At 47.5% G+C, this 17,255-nt stretch overlaps 1 protein-coding gene and 1 long non-coding RNA gene across 4 annotated transcripts in view; one reads left to right on the top strand and one right to left on the bottom strand.

Annotated features, from left to right (window-relative positions):
- The window catches only part of Zfp507 (zinc finger protein 507), a 30,658-nt gene extending 29,746 nt beyond the window's left edge, over positions 1 to 912 (bottom strand). The window contains exon 1 of one of the 3 annotated variants that reach the window (XM_030242902.1): positions 746 to 912. The gene's annotated coding sequence lies outside the window, so the exon portion shown is untranslated. The remainder of the gene's footprint in view (positions 1 to 745) is intronic. The other 2 variants (XM_006540298.2, NM_177739.3) reach the window with 2 other exon arrangements.
- Positions 504 to 17,255, top strand: part of E130304I02Rik (RIKEN cDNA E130304I02 gene) — a 35,483-nt gene continuing 18,731 nt past the window's right edge. The window contains exons 1-2 of the long non-coding RNA NR_033567.1: positions 504 to 933; positions 10,421 to 10,499. This is a non-coding gene — a long non-coding RNA (RIKEN cDNA E130304I02 gene). The remainder of the gene's footprint in view (positions 934 to 10,420; positions 10,500 to 17,255) is intronic.

Consider the following 17,255-nt stretch of genomic DNA (forward strand, 5'->3'; position numbering starts at 1 on the left):
GTTAAGTAAAATTAGTACACCGCTAGGGCATCCTCCGAGTTTCCAGAGTTACCATGGTAAAGGAATGAAGGGTCAAACTTTCTCTTTTTAATCAATATAGCAATCCATACACAGAATCAGACCAGTAGAGTAGAAAGTACAAACTCAGACAGAAAAGGGGGTAAATCCAGTAATTGCCTTGGGCCATGTAGACTGAAAGCAAATTCCTGTCCACTGTCAGCAACCTTTGGTGGGGGTGGCTGCCTGGACCTAATTAATCACCCAGGCCTCGGACTCCAAACAACGATCGGGATGCCCCAGGTCTGGAAAGGTGGGCACTTTCACCAATGGTCTCAGCGATCTCTGGAAAGATCAGTCAATCCCAGAGGATGTGTACGTGTGGGAGGCCACGATTGCTATTTTTCGTTTGCGCTGGCATTTCCTACACCACGCAGTGCTTAAAGGACGGGGGATTAAAGAAACTTAAGCTCCATCCTGGCTGGCCTAAGCGCTTTCACGTCTCCAGAAGGCAAAGGCGCTTCAGCGGGACCTGGGGAGCAACGGGACCCCCACCCCCAGCGGCACGGCGGGCCCGGGGTCTCCACAGGCCCGACAGAGGGACGACAGTACACACAGGGCCCTGGAGCTCAGGCTCGGGTGCGTGGCAGTGCCGCGGGCGTCACCGGCGAGGAGGAAGCGGGCGTCACCAGCGAGGCCGCACATGGCCGGCGGCGCTCAAGCGGAGGGGCGGCCCGGGGCGCGGTACCTGCGGTCGGGCGGCGGGCTGCTGCTCCTGCGAGCCTCCTTTGGCCGGCCGGGACCCCACCGTACCCTCGCCCTCGTCCGCCTCGCTCCCGACTCCTTTCCCTCTCTTTCCCCCTTTTTGCCCCTTCCTCGGCCGTGGCTCCAAGATGGCGGCGCCGAGACAGATCACGTGAGCGGCGAGCCGGTCAGGTGAGCCTGGAGGCGCGCGGCGTGGGCGGGGCTGTGGTGGGGTGGAGCCACCACAGACCACGCCCTCTGGCAGAAAGGGCCTTAAGGCTCTGGGCAGATGCTGTGGCCATCCAGGTCCTGTCAGAGCTGGTGTTGGTCTAGAACTCAGTTGATATCCACTGTGGCCTCAACCTGCTGGGGCATTCTTCATCCCCTCATTTACCCCATCGTTCTTTACATCCTTGTGCTTGTGAATCTGGCTGGACTTTTTTTTTTTTTTTTTTTTTTAAAGTTTATCGAGGGCTGGAGCGATGGCTGGAGTGATGGCTGGAGCGAGGGTTGGAGCGATGGCTCCGTGGTTGCTCTTATAGAGGACACAGGTTTGGTTTCCAGCACTCATACAGTGGCTCACAACCATGTGTAACTCCACTTCCAGGGACTCAGAAGCTCTGGCCTTCTTCTGACCTCCACAGACTCCAGACACACACATGGTGCTCAGGTATACAGATAAGTAAGCCATTCACACACACAAAATATTATCTACGTATTTATTTATTGTTATTTGTGGAGACTTGTGGTCAGAGGAGAATTTTCAGGAGTCTGTTCTTTCCTTCCATGGTATGGGTTCTGATATTGAACTCAAACCTTCAGACTTGGCAGCGAGTACCTTTACCCATTGAACCACATACCTCCTAGATAAATGCTCTTCCACTGAGCTATTGAGTTTCCTGAAACAACTCATCCTGGCTTCTAATTCCTTATGTAGTTAGCCCAGGCAGACATTTGAAGTTGTGAACCTCCTGCCTCAGCCCTCCAGGGTAGCTTGGGAGAGTAGATGTGTCTCCACCATACCAGGCTCTAATTGGAGCTATTATTTTTTTCAGGCATCGTATGCTGAAAAATGTAGAGGTCCTAACCGTATGTCTGATGAGAGGCAGTGCTGGCTCTGGGTCAAAAATACTTTCTTTTTTTTTTTTATGTTTAAAATTTAAAAAAGCATTTATTGATTCGTGTGTGGAAGACAGAGGACAATTTTCTGGAGTTGGTTCACTTTTTCTCCCGTGTAGGTCCCAAGGGTTGAACTCGGGTTGCAGCTTTGATAGAAAGTTCTTTTACCAACTGAACCTTCTTGCGGTCCTTGAAAGATTTTTCAGGAGTTGTAAGGTCTGACTTGGTGAGCTTGCGGTAATAACTCCGAGCGAGCCGTCATGTTTGTCGTTTGGATCTGTTTCCGTGAAGTATCTGCTCTGCTGTAACAAACCCTGTTGGGTCCTGTGCTAATACCATGAATACAAACTGAGAGAAGCAATCTCACCCAGCTTTCAACCCAAGAATAAGCCGGCAGGTAGGGGCTAGCAGGAATGGCAGAGCCACGAGCTTGGGTCTGGATTCAATGGGTGGGCGTGGCCAGAGGAAGGACTTTAGGGAGGATCGTAGTGATAGCGCCAGGCTGGCCTTGTTAGGTGAGATACCTTTTGGATGTTTCCTGGTATATTTAGAACCCACTTCAAGCAGGTTGGGTTTTGAGTCGTCAAAATACATACGAAAAAGTAATGGTTTAGGTACGGCAGCCATCTTATTTGCTGTGTCTCTGGATAAAAGTTTACCAGCTGGGGGGTTACAGAGATGACTGAATGGTTAAGAGTGGATTCTGCTCTTGCAGAAGACGTATTGGTTCTCAGCACCCATGCCAGGCAGCTCACACCCCCTCAGCTCATGGATGGGCTTCTTCTCGCTACAGATGACGCAGATATAGACCAGATTAGACCAGACTAGAGATAGATAAAGCCAGGTTTATTAGATGCCGTTCTCAGGTGGGATCCACGGGTCGGGTCGCAAAGAACCGGGCGGGGCAAATCGTGCATCCGGACTAGGGTGAGGTAGTTTTATAGACTGTAGGCGAAGGGTGATGATATGTCAGCAGTAAGCTGGGTTTGTGCCCAAGAGCTGAGCGTACTGGGGACTGAGGGGACTGGGGTGGCTGGCAGCATCAGAGGAGGAGGTTGCAACAGCCTGGGCACTTGGAGCCCTTCCTTTGTTTGTGGGTGGGGTTGCGAGGAAGGAGGGCAGATGGGGTTTCCTAGCTTGTGCAAGGGTAAGCAGGGGTCCATCCTAACACTCCCAATCAGTCGTCTCTCCAGCTCCGGGGGTCAGGGGGGAGTGAGGTGTGTGGGGGAGGTCTGGCATCTCTGGATTCCATGAGTGTCAGCATTCATTTTCACATACCCGCCCTGCCCCACCCCACAAATAAAAGCAAATCTTTGAAAACAGGTCACCAGCCTTTGGGTGTTGGAAAACCAGCAGAGTTAGAATTCTCTCTGGTGGCTCACAGACTCCTTCACCATTTGGGCCAAATAGTGAAGAAATGAAAATCAAGGGCTGAGGGATTCTTTTCAGTTACAAGTTAGAGGCGAAGTATGGGGGAAGGAGGAATTAGCATGGAAGGCTAGAAGGAGAAAGACATTAGGGTTAGCCCCAGATAGGAAAGCATGAAAGGAGGAACCAGGATCAAATCTGACAATGTTTTCCCTTCCCCTTGTTGTATGTGAAAGTGTGCTGAACAACCCGCGGGTAGCAAGCCAGTAAGCAGCACTCCTCCATGGCCTCTGATTTAGCTATTGTCCTTGCTTCCCTGGTGATAATGCTGTAACCTGTAAGCCAAATAAACCCATTGCTCTCCAAGCTGGTTTGTGTACACACTTATGTACATATACCTACACTTACACATTCATGCACATGTGTATATATATCTGAGTTCATATGTGCACGTGCACACACATATGTGCGCACACATACACACACACACTTTTGTAGTGCTGTGGCTGGACTCCAGGACTCCACACCTCCTAGCCAAGTTCTTTGCCACTGAGTTACACCCCCAGGTCCCCTTCCCTTTTTATTTTGAGATACACTTTCACAGAGTTACCCAGGCTGGTCTTGAACTCACTTCTGTAGCCCCGGGTTAGCTTGAATCTCCCATTTTTACATCTCTATCTCCCATTTCCCATCTCTCTCTTCTGTGTACTGATGTCAAAGGCCTGCACCACTAGTTTTGCTTAATATGACTTTTTTTTTTTTTTTAGAAAAAGTTGCTCTCCAGAAAGGTTGTAGTAAACGTTTTTTAAAGTCAAAGGAATGCAAAGACCCAGTCGTTGTTCCATTAAACTTGTGGACAATGAACTCTCAGCACCTCGCACCAGACACAGAATGGTTTTATCATGATTTAATTAAGCAGCCATAGCAAGATTTCATGTTCCAGATAGGACACTTACTTATGCAATTATCTAGCCCCTGTTCAATGGGATCTGATTCTGTTCTCAGATGAGAGATGACCCTGATAACCAAGTCCCTGTCTCACATACCTCCTCATTCTCCTTTGGGGTCCTTAATTAGTTGATAAGGTTAAAGGTTTCACTTCTGCCAGTATCCTGGGCTTGTATCATGTACGTGACCATGGAGTCTGATGCAACTGAAACCAGCACAGTGTTTACATCTCAGTAACACAGAAAGTGCAGTAAGTTTCAAGTTGGTAACCGGCAGGAAACTGAGTGAGCCGCCAGGACTGGACCTGAGGAAGTCTTGTTTCTGAGTGAGCGACATGCCCCAGAGGTGCTATAGCCAAGCCGGAAGACCTGGACTACACAGTGGAGGGAGACAGAAATCATTCCTGAAAGTTGTTCTCTGACCTCTACACGCACAACTACACACACACACACACACACATTGAATAAATGCCAGTCTTTTAAGCTATGATACCTCTGAAGGACACTTCGTCTTAGCTTTCTTGTGGATTAGTCATGGAAGTCTTCTGATTAGCGCCGAGAATTGAATGAGGTAAATGACCTGTATAAAAAAAGATTTTTTTTTTCTTTTTGAGTCAGATTTTCCCTGGCCTAGAGCCACATATGTTCCTGCTTCAGCCTCCCAAGTGCTGTGATTACAGACATTTGCCACTACACTGGATGGAAGTAATATAGCTTTTGTTTTATGATCTTTTAAAAACAAGTATTTTGTCTCAGAAAATGAAAGATTGGGCCCCAAGAGATGTCTCTTGGTTAAGAGCACTGGCTGCTAGTCGAGAGGACCTAGGTTAGATTCCCAGCACCTACATGGAGGCTCACAATTGCCTAGAAGTCTAGTTCTGGGGATCTGGTGTCTCTGAGAGCACCTGGCATGGGTGAAGTACTCTTATATACATGCAGATAAAATCCAAAAATTTAAAGTAAAAATAAAAATAACCCTTAAGAATTTTTTTTTTTAAAAGAAATATTGCTGTAATCTCATCCAATCAGCAGGCAGAGGCAGGAGGTTCACAATGAGGTTGAAGGCAGCTTGTCTTAAAAAGTAAAGGAGGGGCTGTGACTCTAACTGTGGCACAGAGCCCTTGCCTGCTGGTGACTCAGGTGATAGCAGATGCTGGCAAGGATGTGGAGAAAGAGGACACTTTGCAAGGTGGTACAGTCACTCTGGAAGTCAGTGTGGTGGTTCCTCAGAAAATTGGACAGAGTATTACCTGAGGACCTAGCTATACCACTCCTGGGCATATACCTAAAAGATTCTCCAACATATAACAAGAACACATGTTCCCCTATGTTCATAGCAGCCTTATTTATAGTAGTCAGAAGCTAGAAAGAACCCAGATGCCCTTTAATAGAGGAATGAATACAGAAAATGTGGTATATTTACACAATGGAGTACTACTAAGCTATTAAAAACAATGAATTCCTGAAATTCTTACACAAATGACTGGACCTAGAAAATATCATCCTGAGTGAGGTAACCCAATCACAAAAGAACACACACGGAATTCATTCAATGATTAGTGGATATTAGCACAAAAGCACTGAATACCCAAGATACAATTCACAGACAACATGAGCACAGGAAGAAGGAAGACCAAAGTTTGGGTGTTTCGGTCCTTCTTAGAAGGAGAACAAAATACTCATAGGAGCAAATATGGAGACAGTGCAGAGCAGAGACAGAAGGAAAGGCCATCCAGAGACTGCCCCACTGGGGATTCATCTCAGATAGTCACCAAACTCCGACACTATTGTGGATGCTAAGAAATGCTTGCTGAAAGGAGCCTGATGTGGCTATCTCATGAGAGGCCCTGCCAGAGCCTGACAAATGCAGAGTCAATTGCTTGTAGCCAACCATTGCTCTGAGTTCGGGGTCCCCAATGGAGGAGTTAGAGAAAGGACTGAAGAAGCTGAAGGGGTTTGCAACTCCATAGGAAGAACAACAATATCAATCAGCCAGAGAACCCAGGGCTCCCAGGGACTAAGCCATCAACAAAGGAGTACACATGGCTCCAGCTGCATATGTAGCAGAGGATGGCCTTGTCAGGCATCAATGGGAGGAGAAGTTCTTGGTCCTATGAAGGCTGGATAGATGCCCCAGTGTAGGGGAATCGAGGGTGGGGGAGGTGGGAGTGGGTGGGTGGGTGGAGGAATACCATCATAGAAGCAGGAGGAGAGGGGATAGGAAGTTTCCAGGAAGGGGTGACACCGGGAAAGGGGATAACACTTGAAATGTAAATAAATTTTTAAAAAATTGTTGTAATCTCATTTAATCAGCAGGCAGAGGCAGGAGGATCACAATGAGGTTGGAGTCAGCTTGTCTTAAAAAGTAAAGGAGGGGCTGTGACTTTAAAAACAACTGTGGCACAGAGCCCTTGCCTACTGTGTGCAACCCACACTGGAAGCAAAGAACAGAGAGACAGAGTGAGATCGAGAGACAGAGTGAGAGACAGAGTGAGAGCAAGAGACAGAGGGAGAGGGGGAGGGGGAGGGGGAGGGGGAGTGGAGGGGGGAGAGGGGGAGGGCCAGCAGTAGGGTTGGGAGGGAAAAGGTCACAGTGTGACTGGCAATCGCCTCTGATTTTGCCCTTTCTCTTCCAGGGCACTGAGCAGGTAGGCTCCGTCTTTCTGACATTTTTCACCTCTCTTGTAAAACCAGAAGTTCAATTTATCCTCTTTCTAAGCTTCAGATGTCTAGTCTGTGGAGGTTCAGAGTTTAATTACAGGAGGTCCTCTGGGTTCAAAATGGAACTCCATCATTAAGAGTAATGGCAAGTCTTGACTTTATTAATGAATGAAAAGTTTGCTCGATGTAAGTCAGAAGGAATGTACGATAAAAAGATATGATATATTATCATATATCTAGCTGTCAGTAATAAATTAACATTAGCTCTGGATTCTGTACACTTTGCATCCTGAATATATACCTAGAAATACTTCATAATTATAGTTCAGGTCTCAAGAACCATCGTAAATTACCCACCTGTCATTCATTCTCTGTAAGAGCCCCTGTTACTTCTGCAGTGCCCTGGCATCTGAAGTCACTGTGCTGGGGTCGGGAAGCTGGCTCAGTGGGTTAAAAGTGTCTACGGTGCAAGTGCAAGGATCCGAGTTTGAATCCTCAGGACCCACAAAAAACTGGGCACCTAGTGTGAGTGTCTGCAATCCCAGCATTCCTAGCACAGCATGGGAGACTGAGACAAGGAAAGCTTCAGATGTCAAGAGGCCAAGAGACCCCGTCTTAGATGACGTGGGAGGCAGCGGCGAACATCTAAGGTTGTCCTCCGACCTCTGTACCTGGGCCATGGCACATGTGTGTCCACATTAATGTTTACACACATAAGACACATACACATGGTACACACACATACATACATCATAAAATCTCTAGCGGTGTGAGATTTTTTTACCCCTTTGCCCTTCATTTTTTTTTTTTTTTTTTTGGCAAGGTCCCCATTTTGCCCAAGCTGACCTTGAACTTTTGACTCTCCTGGCTCACTCTCCTGAGCTAGGACAGAATGACAGGTGCATACCCGAAATCTGGCTTTACATTTCTGTCTCAGTTTGGGTTTTACTGCTGTGAACAAACACTATGGACAAGGCAACTCCTATAAGGACAACATTTAACTGGGGCTGGCTTGTAGGTTCAGAGGTTCAGTCCATTATCATCAAGACAGGAAACATGGCACTGTCTAGACAGGCATGTCCCTGGAGGAGATGAGAGTTCTACATCTTTATTCAAAGGGGCCCAGGAGAAGACTGTCCTCAAGTAGCTAGGAGGAGGGTCTCAAAGCCCATCCCCATAGTGACACACTTTCTCCAACAAGGCCACACCTCCTCCAACAAGGATGGACTGCCTAAAAGTGCCACTCCCTGGGCTACACTTATTCAAATCACCACAACTCTTGAAAAAAAAAACCCAAAGATTTACTTATTTTTAAATTATGTGTATGAGTGTTTTGCCTGCTGTATGTCTATGCACCACATGCATGCCTGGTGCCTCCAGAGGCCAGAGGAGGGTCTCTGATTTACTGGAATTAGAGTTATAGATGGTGTGAGCCTCCAGGTAGGTGCTGGGAACAGAACCTGGGTCCTCTGCAAAACAGCCAGTGTTCTTAACCACTGAGCCATCTCTCCAGCCTCTTCGTTTATTCCCTATGAGGTTCTAAATAAGACAGGAGCACGTGCAGAAGTCATCTACAGCCAGGAAGAGGAGGAGGAAAGCAGAGACCCATCACCACACCTGGTGCTTGCTCCAGCTGACAGGGGTCTGGCTTCCGTTTCAGCTCTACTGTTTGGATGGAATTCACTTAGGGAAATCTCCCTGAGGATCTCAGTCATAATAAGTGGAGAGGCTGTGCCATGGAGGCTGAGGTGGAATTTAGTCTACAGCTCTCCTTGTTGGAGGTTCTGTCTCAACGGTCTGGTGTAAGGGCATGAATTTAGGGGGTGAGAATGGCCTAGCCGGACAATGCCGTGGGTTCTATTCCTAGCACTGAAAAAAGCAGAGGAAAGTACATGGGTGGGGTGGGAGACGAGGAAGAGGAGAAGCATCATCGTCGTCGTCATCATCATCATCATTATCCATGGTAGTGACATCTAGTGGCCTATCTTGGTTGCACAGTCAAGCCAAGGAGCACTCCAGTGGGAAGTGAGCCATTTCCCTTGTCCAACTACAACCCAGGGTGTGACCTTGGGTCCCTGAATCAGTCTAAGAGCTGAGTTTCTGGCAGTGATTCTCCGAATGTGTGACGGTGTGTGGTGGGGATCCAGGAAACCACAGCAGCAGGCAGGGAGTGGAAGAGGAGTGGGGGATGCTTCTGAGGATGACAGGAGGCTCCTTGCAGACTGCATGTGCCATAGACTCCCGGCTGCGGCAAAAGGAGGCCCATCAGGGCTGCACGCTGGAGCAGGGAGCTTGCTTCAGCCAGACTGTCTCTCTGCCTCAATGCGAACTGGTTATTGGCAATTTTTAAGCAATTTTCAGTCGTCTCTGTCAATAAAGCCACTCTCTTCTCTGCAAGGGGAATGAAAATGAGATTTTGAGGTCTCCAAAAGGACTGTCTCCTTTTGCCACTTTATCTGACTGGGAGCCAGGTAGGAGCCCAACTGAGTGGGGGTGGTAGCTATTTGCTATGCCCCAAACCCTGTTGACAGGTAATAGCACCTGCTTCCCGGGAGGGTTGTAATCGGATACTGCTAAATTCTTCCCTGAGAAGGGCTCTTTCCTTAGAGCAGAGACCTTTATTGATGAGAGCAGCACGGGAAGAAAATGAAAAGCTGGAGGTGAAGAAAGACACTATAGGGAGAGGTAACTGCCTATCACACCAAGGAAGACTAGCTGAGGGGTAATCCTGGACTTCAAAATATGTCATTTGTTATTTTGACAGCTCCTCTTGATGGACTAGGAGGAGCCAGTGGCAACGGTGACAGCAGCCATTTTGCCAGCATGAAGTTCTAATTCTTGCTTCTTTTGGTGATTAGGAAAGCTGGTGTGGTGGCAGATGTCAGTATTCCTGCCTCTTAGAGGGAGCTGAAGTGGAGGATGGTCCGTTTGAGGCCAACTGGGGCTACATTATGAGACCCTGACTTAAAATAAAGAAGACATCAAGTCCATAATCAAGCCAGGTGGTATGAACCTGTAATCCCAGATACTCAGAAGGCTGAGACAGGAGGATTGCAAATTCAAGGCCAACTTGGATAACTTAGTGAGACTTTTATCTTAAAAATTTAAACAAACAAACAACTCAAAAAACTACCTTAGTGGGGAAGAAAGGGGCTGGGGACTGGGAATAGAGTTCAGCAGCAGAGTGTTTGCTTCAGAGTTGGGGGTCCAGGTTCCTTCTCCAGTATTGAAACCAAACTAAACCAAGGAGCTAGAACCACAAAACAAACAAATAACCAGAGATAGCAAGTAGGCTTTAGGCCCTCAGTTTTTTTTTCTTCATGTACGGTGATAAAGCAAGCATGGAGAATATTGGAAAAGGCATGGAAATGCACATTAGTGTCCGAGGAAAGTCCAGGGCCCAGTTTCCCTGCCTTCCCTGGCCTTCTGGTAAGTGCTGACCCGGGTAGGCGGGTCCTGCTGCAATGTGTATTGAGCTGAGCATGGCATACTCAGCACCAGGCATGTGGACACCTTCAGGCTTCTCTGAGGAGGTGAGCAGGCTCCTGTGACACTCACCTTGCTGACCTGCCTTTCTCCTTCAGCTCCAGTGACGTTCACAGAATCACCTTGCAGAGATTGCCCTGTGATCAAGCGCTTGGTAGCAAGAAGCCTCCAAACCAGGTGATCATTCCAGGGACTGGAGAGATGGCTCAGTTGTTAAGGGCACTTGCTGCTCTTCCAGAAGGCTCAGGTTAGATTCTCTGCACCCACATAGTGGCTCACAACCATCTGTAACACCAGCCCCAGTGGACTGCATGCCCTCTTCTGCCCTCCATGGACCGGGCATCCACACGGTGCACAGACAATACATGCTGGCAAGATACCCACACTGTCTTAGGGTTTCTATTCCTGCACAAAACCAAGAAGCAAGTTGGGGAGGAAAGGGTTTATTCGGCTTACACTTCCATACTGCTGTTCATCACCAAAGGAAGTCAGGACTGGAATTTAAGCAGGTCAGAAAGCAGGAGCTGATGCAGAAGCCATGGAGGGATGTTCTTTACTGACTTGCCTCACCTGGCTTGCTCAGCCTGCTCTCTTATAGAACCAAGACTACCAGCCCAGAGATGGCCCCACCCACAAGGGGCCTTTCCCCCTTGATCACTAATTGAGAAAATGCCTTAGAGTTGGATCTCATGGAGGCATTTCCTCAACTGAAGCTCCTTTCTCTGTGATAACTCCAGCTGTGTCAAGTTGACACAAAACTAGCCAGTACACACACACTTAAGATAAAATTAAAAGTATGAACCATCTGGGTGTGTGTGTGTGAAGACAAAGGACCGGCATGAAGGCAGGTGTGATATGCTGCAGATCAAGTGCCCAGATGCTGGAGAGTTCTCCGACTGGCATGGAGGGCTCAGTGCAGGGACAGGGAGCCAGCTGGAACGGCATCATGGAGTTGTGGCTGAACCAGGTGGAAACCATCTCATGAGGGCTTCGCAGGTGGAGGCTGTGTGCCTGGGGCTCTGCCATGCTTCTTCACACATTTGTGTGTGAGCTGTTCCGTCTCGAGTCACAGGTGCTGTTGCTGCCTCCGCATCTGTCTACCCTGGTGGTGGTGGTGGGGGAGTGGTTCCCTCTCAGCTCCAGGAGCCTGTCAGTCGTGTTCATTGATATTTCCTCTGGCTGGCAGCAGAGTCTTGAATGCAGCTATAGTCGGCGATCGAAAGAGAGAGTGATTTCGCCTAAGCACACCTGCTCCTGGGCGTGGGTTTAGCTAGAGGAGGAACTCAACAGCAGTCTTTTGGAGCTGGGTGTGGTGGTACGTGTCTGCTATGCTAGTAGGCAGAGGACTGGGACGGGAGGTTTGCAGAGTTTGAGGGCAGCCTAGGTTCCAAAGTGAGACCCTGTCTTAATGAACTAATACCTACCTCAAAGAAAGTATTTGGGAGGAGAGAAAATAAAGTTGACATCTACTTAGCAACCTTGGTGTCAGTCTTAGTGATGGCTCGGGAGTTCTAAGAGTCTAGCCTGTGAAATGGGTTTTACTCTTAGTTTCAGAATCTTCTAGCACGTCTTAGCTGTGAGACTTAGTATATTACTTAATGTCTTAGCCAGGATTCCATTGCTGTGAAGAGACACCATGACCATGGCAACTCTTATAAAGCACAGCATGTAACTGGGGCTGGCTTACAGGTTCAGAGATTCAGTCCATTATCATCATGGTGGGAAGCATGACCGGATCCAGGCAGACATGGTGCTATAGAAGAAGCTGAAGTTCTGCATCTTGATTCGAAGGCACCCAGAAGGAGACTGTTTTTCGCAGGCAGCTAGGAGGAGGCTCCCTTCTACACTGGGTGGAGTTTGAGCACAGAAGCATCAAAGTCCACCCCCACAGTGACTTACCTGCTCCAACAAGGCCACTTCCTAATAGTGACACTTCCCATGGGCCAAGCACATTCAAGTCACCACACTTAATCTCTGTCCTTTATTTTATCATATCATGGGGATAATGATACTCAAAGCACTGCTAAAAAGTTTAAAGCTGGACTGGAGAGATGGCTCAGCAATTCAAAGCACTGGCTGTTTCTCTAGAAGACTGGGATTCAATTCCTAGTACTCACATGGCAGTCTGCTACCGTCTACAACTGCAGTTCCATGGGATCCTCCAACACCATGTCCTGGCCTCCTTGGGTACGTATGCACATGGTGTGCCCACCCGTTTATGCAGGCAGAATACCCATACACCCTAAAAAGTTTAAACAATTTAATATATAGGAGGTACTGACATGACTGATGGGCAGTGATCAATAAATAGTACAATTGCAAAAGATTCACAGAAGGGTGACCCAGAGTGAAAGGACACCATGAGGGAGTCCATGAGCTTTTGGTCACTGATTGGAAGTGGAGTTGAGAGATGGCCAGCCCCTTGGCTCCTTTAGCATGTCCTGGATGGGAAGTGTTAGTGTGTGGTACACACCAGTGACAGACAGTCGCAGAGCAGACATCAAAGGACACAAAGGAGAGGAGACGTGGGCGGAGTCACCCAGCCATTCTGTCCTCAGCTGAGAGTTGTAGCGTGAACTTTGGAGCCAAGTCACATATGACCACCCGGGGCTCGGCCTATTTTTCCTAAGTATGGATTTTTTTGGCAACTGAACTCCCCTAACACCCTGCCATTTAGATACATTTTGGTTAAGAAGTCCAGAAGCCTTTGGACTTGGCTCTTGGTGTTGAAAGCGAATAGAATTTGCATGATTTAAGAGGCTTACCCAGATCCACACCGCTCTCTCTTCAGATTTAAATGTTCAAAAGGCTCCAAATTTGATATTTCAGTGGCAACAATGACATCTAGGGGCTGGTTTCTCCAGGTTTCACCCGAGATGTCTGTCCTCTGTTTGGAGAAGTGAGCGCACTAACACATTCACGACACACAGAATGTTGGCTCAGAGCACAGGAACTTGGTAGGTGGCCAGGGTGACACTCAGGGATCAGTGAAAGAAAGTGGTGGTGGCCTCAGCTATCCCCTAAGAACACCCACTACTTCCTTTCTTCTAGGACAGCACACTCCATGGTGCCTACTTTTTTCATTTCCCTTCGATCTGCAGTCAGCTGCATGGCACCCTTTGTATTCTGTTTGGTTCAAGTCCACTCTGACAGATGGAAGGCCCCATCTTCCCTGTGTGGAAAGGGGCTGAGACTCAGGTTCTATAGCCTTCTCTGTGTGTGTGTTCATTCTTTTAGGAGCTGTAGGGCATGCTTTGGAAGTCCATATAGTCTCTTCTCCATTGTGTGGTACTGACCAGCAGATTCATTATCAGCCCATGGGTTGTTGTCAGTAAGTCAGTCAGCTAATAGCATCTACTGAACACTTTCTGGATACACTGTATATATATGGTTGTTGTTTGCAGTGTTGGGCCTTGAACCCAGGGCCTTGTACATGCTCATCAAGTACTCTATTGCCGAGCTGTGCCTTTGGCCCTGTCCTTTTGCTTTTTAAGAATCAAGTTCTTCCAAGTGGAAGTGTGATCAACTTCTCCACTGTGTGGTGCTGATCTTCAGATTCATTACCATCCTGAGGTTGGCTGTCAATAAGTCAGTCAGCTAATAGCATCCACTGAGTACTTTCTGGATACACTGTGTATGCCTGTATGTGAGTGTGTGTGTATGTCCCCATCCTAATGTTTAGGTGTGAGTAAGGAAGGCCTGGAAGGCCACGCACATAGGTCCAATTCACAAGAAAACATATAGTTTATTTGAAGTGTTCCAAACAGGGGCTAAGGAGATGGCTCACTAGTTAAAAGCACTGGCTGCTCTTCCAGAGGATGCAGGTTCAATTCCCAGCACCCACATGGCAGCTCACAACTGTCTGCAACTCCAATTCTAGGGCATCCGACTCTTTCTGGCCTCCATGTGTACTGTACACATGGAGTACACAAGTAGGCAAAACACTCGTACACAAAGGAAAAATGAGTAAAAATTCAAAAAAAATATGAAAAAGTATTCCAAGCATGCATATTAATAAGAAATAAGGTATTCATGAAAGCATCTGTGAGAGTGTTGGAAAATGCACAAATATTCAGATGCTGTTTAAGGTTCCTCTCAGCAGGCAAAGTTTGTGATTTTTGTGCAGATTAAAATTAGCACCCTGCTCTACTGATGCATAGTAATATTGGCATCCGCACACGAAACACAGCTTCCATATTGTCTTTCTCTGTGTTAGTTAAAGGGGCAATGCAAACTATAGTCCAGCTCCTTGGGTCCCTGAACCCTCGGTGGTGGTGGCCTCACATGTCTCTCTCAGGGTGTGTTCCCTGAATGCCACCTCCTCTGATTTCCTTCTTAGATTTGTTTTATCTTTAAGTTATGTGTATATGTGTGTGTCTGTGTGGGGGCATGTGTATGTGTGAGTGCAGGTGCCTGTGGAGGCCACAAGAGGGTGTCAGATACTCACCTAGAGCTTGGATTACATGTGGCTGTGAGCTGCCTGATGTGGGTGCTGGGAACGGAAGGGCCTCCAGAAGAGCTGTAAGTGTTCTTAGGAGCCATCTCCCCAGCCCTCTTTTTCTGATTAACTACGGAATCCTTTGCATTTTAACCCTTGATATTGCCCTTTCCTTGTGGTTTCCTAGTCTGTTTTCCAGTTTCCTACTGCAGCAACCAGAACATATGGATCTGACACTCAGAAAACCATTGATTTAACCTATGGGATATGTGCGTTAGCTTATTTTAAGCTTTCTATTACTGTTGTAAACACCTGAGATCAACTCAAGTAAAGCTTGGTTCATGGTCACTTGGTCCTGTTGCTTTGGGCCTGTGGCCAAGCAGGACATCATGGTAGAAGCATGTGACAAGGCAGAGCTGTTTGCCTGTGGTGACTGAGAGAAACAAGAAGAGGAGCTTGTCAGCCTAGTACCTGTCTTGAGGACATGCTGTTACCCCCTTCTTCCCACTGCGTCCCACCCAGCTCCTAAGTCTCCTAACAGCACCGAGGTCCTGTGACCAAGCCTTTACTATGTAGGCCTTTGGAGGACAGGATTTCCAAATTAAAGCATTAGCCTGTCAGTCTTTTCCTTTTTGGAGGAGCCTGAGAATCTCCAAGTGACATCCTTCAAGGTCCAGCCTGATGTTTCTGGTGCTGGCCAGCCTCATCTCCATCATGTCTGTCCATCCTCATAGAAGTGTGTTTTGGCTTTCCAGATGTTTCACTCCCTTGTCCCCCAGTGTGCTTCGCTCAGTCTTTGGGTCTTAACCGAACAACTATTTTTTCAGGGGGGCCTTCCTTGTCCTTTCTGACTAGGTTCAATCCCATAACCCACTCTTCAGGTCTTAGGCCTCATAGCTATAGCTTCTGTGTGTCTTACTCAATCAGTGTCAACCCCTTTCCATACACTGCTGATGTGAGGTCTGGGAATGGTGTTCCATCACAGCAATAGTAACCCTAACTAAGACAGCGGGCCTCAGTGCTGTGTACGGAAAATTCCAGTATCTTGAGTCACCATGTTCATCACAGCAAGAAGATGAAAAATAAAGGGGGTACTTGATACAGCCCATTCGCAGTATCACAAGTAAGGAATGTTCATGTCTGTTACTAGAGAATTCTTGTAGTCTAGACCCTTGGCAGATAGTTTACGAAGTGGGGTTTGACTTTCCACAGCTTTGGATTGGAAAGCCACATTCAACTCTCTCTTGAAAGACTCTAAACCATTATCTACCTCACTGACTTCAATACAAGTACAATTTTGGTGCTTTGTCTGTAAAGAAGAAATTACCAAGTGATCTCCTCACTTGGTACATATTTATGTGTCTCTCTGTGTATGCCACATGAGTGCAGTGCCTGAGGAGGCCAGAGGAGGGCATCAGATCCCCTGTTTCCAGAGTTACAGGTGGTGGCAATCCACCAGGCATGCATGAATGCTGGGAAGAAGCAGTTCATGTTCTTAACTACTGGACTATCTCTTTAGCTCTCCTCCCAAAGGTACGCTTTTATATGTATATTTAAAATATTTTATTTTTATAGGATTTCTTCATTTTATTTTATGTGAGTGGACATTTGCATGTATGTGCACATAGTCTTGAACTCATGATCCTTCTGCCTCACGTCCTCCTGAGTGCTGAGATGACAGGTATGTGCCACCACACTTGGCTTTCAACAAATACTCACCTAATGTGTGGAGTGTGTGTGTAGGTCAGAAGACAACTCTCTGGAGCTGGTTCATTTCTTCCACTCTATGGGACCTGGGGATTGAACCCAAGTCATCAGACCTCCATACTAACACCTCGACCCACTGAGCCATCGGATTGGGCCTTAATAATGCTTTTTGAGTGTTGGTAGGTGCTGTGTATGACACTTACAGTCCAGCAATGGAAAGAACAGAGTGAATGTCTGCTCTCATGGATCTGAGAGTCTTACCAGAGAAAGAGAAAGAGGTCAGTGAACAGACAGATCAATGCATAGTACAACTTCAGTGCTAAGAAATGGGTCGAAGGTACAGGAGGGCTGGGTGGGGTAGCCCACACCTTTAAACATTTGAGAGGCAGAGGCAGGGAGATATCTGTGAGTTTAACGCCAGCCTGGTCTACATAGTAATTTCTAGGATAGCCAGGGCTACATAGAGAGACCCTATAAAGTACAGAATGGAGTGTTCAGGGGAGACTACCTTGAGGTAGACCAGAAGGATGAAATCCGGTGATAAGTTTTCTAGACTCGGGATGAGCAGTGGGTAGAGCCTGAGCCGAGTATGTTGGAGAAAATGGCCATTGTGGGTTAGAAAGCAAAGGAGGAAGGGGTTTTATTTATGGCTGTTGGTGGGATCCAGAGAGCGGTTCTGCTTTTGCCTCCCTTGCGTTTTCAAAGGATGGTCTAGTAGGGACTGCATGCAAATCCTTGAGCTCTCGCCTAAGCAGCACCAAGCTCTTGCTGTCTTCCTCAAGCTGGGG

The sequence above is a fragment of the Mus musculus genome, chromosome 7 (assembly GCF_000001635.26).
Source record: "Mus musculus strain C57BL/6J chromosome 7, GRCm38.p6 C57BL/6J".
Lineage (NCBI taxonomy): Eukaryota > Metazoa > Chordata > Mammalia > Rodentia > Muridae > Mus > Mus musculus.